This window comes from Rhipicephalus sanguineus, chromosome 2, assembly GCF_013339695.2.
Source record: "Rhipicephalus sanguineus isolate Rsan-2018 chromosome 2, BIME_Rsan_1.4, whole genome shotgun sequence".
In the NCBI taxonomy this organism is placed as follows: Eukaryota; Metazoa; Arthropoda; class Arachnida; order Ixodida; family Ixodidae; genus Rhipicephalus; species Rhipicephalus sanguineus.
The window spans coordinates 95567737-95569047 of NC_051177.1; the positions used below are offsets into that span (position 1 = coordinate 95567737).

Here is a 1311-nt window from a genome sequence, read left to right on the forward strand (position 1 = left end):
ATAGATAGATAGATAGATAGATAGATAGATAGATAGATAGATAACACATGGCTAAACTGATTTTTCTGCGAGAAACTGAACAATCGGCTGAGTCAGGAAATGTTTTGCTCCAATTCCAATACGCTCAGCATCGCTGCAAAACCGAGTTGTATATAGCTCAGTGGGCACCTATTCTGATACGAGGGTCCTAAGGCGAAGTGACATCCCCTTGTTGTTGCAAGCCTTTCTTTATTGCAAATCAGTTTTGCGGAATCCCGCAAGGTGGCGGAAGGGTTAAGAAAGGGACAATAGACAGCCACCCATTTGTAGCACGAAGTCACAAGGAAGTCCATACGGATTTCTCAGAAATAAGGCCTCTTAGTTGCCGAAAAATTCGTCCTGGTCCGGGGATCGAACCCGGGACCAACGCCTTTCCGGGGCGGTCGCTCTACCAATTGAGCTAACCAGGAAGCTAGCAATTGGCAGCGCGAGGGCGAATTTATCGACAACTCGAAGCAACTGGACACATATTGCAAATCAGTTTTGCGGAATCCCGCAAGGTGGCGGAAGGGTTAAGAAAGGGACAATAGATTTCCTTGTGGCTTCGTGCTACAAATGGGTGGCTGTCTATTTTCTCTTTCTTAAGCCTTTCTTTAATTCGATGCTTTGAGAACGCCTAAAGTGTTATAACGTAAATTAAGAACGTAGAATGCACTAGCTTTTGGTTCACCACTGCATTATCAAACTGTGTGTTCTACACGTTTTGTATATAAGGAAGCTATTCTTACCCGGGCATCAATTTATAGCCTTCCTAAGCTTATTTCGAAGTTTACGCATAGGCGGATTTATTCTTCTTGTCCCAGCTAACCTAATGTTTACTAGAGGAAAAGGCTCCTTCTTAAACCTTAGCTTCTGCTCGATTACCCTTGCAGCTAAAAGATTCAACTTTATCATTTCAATATATAATTATTGGGGCTTACCGTCCCAAAACCACCATGTGGTTAAGGGACGCCTTAGAGGAAGGCTTCGGATATTTCGACCAACTAGGGTTCTTTAACGTGCTCCTAAATCTAAGCAACCTGGCTTCAAGCATTTTTGCCTCCATCGAAAATGCGACTGCCCGCTGCCGGGATTCAATCCCGCGACATTCGAGTTAGTAGTGGAGCACCATAACCAGTAGACCACCGTGGCGCGTAAGATTCAAATTTTGCCAAAAGTTCATTGGGGAGAGGTCACTTGTTATATATGTAATATGTGCGATGTGGGTAAGCTGGCTTTACGAGCATGCTCAGTATTCCGTTCTTGCTTACTTTGTTATCGACGCACACCGAC

The 1311-nt window shown here is 44.3% G+C and overlaps 1 non-coding gene across 1 annotated transcript; it reads right to left on the bottom strand.

Moving 5' to 3' along the window:
* Nucleotides 1-375: 375 nt before the first annotated feature.
* Nucleotides 376-449, bottom strand: Trnas-gga (transfer RNA serine (anticodon GGA)). The gene has a single exon. It is a non-coding gene; the product is annotated as a tRNA-Ser (tRNA).
* Nucleotides 450-1311: the final 862 nt, after the last annotated feature.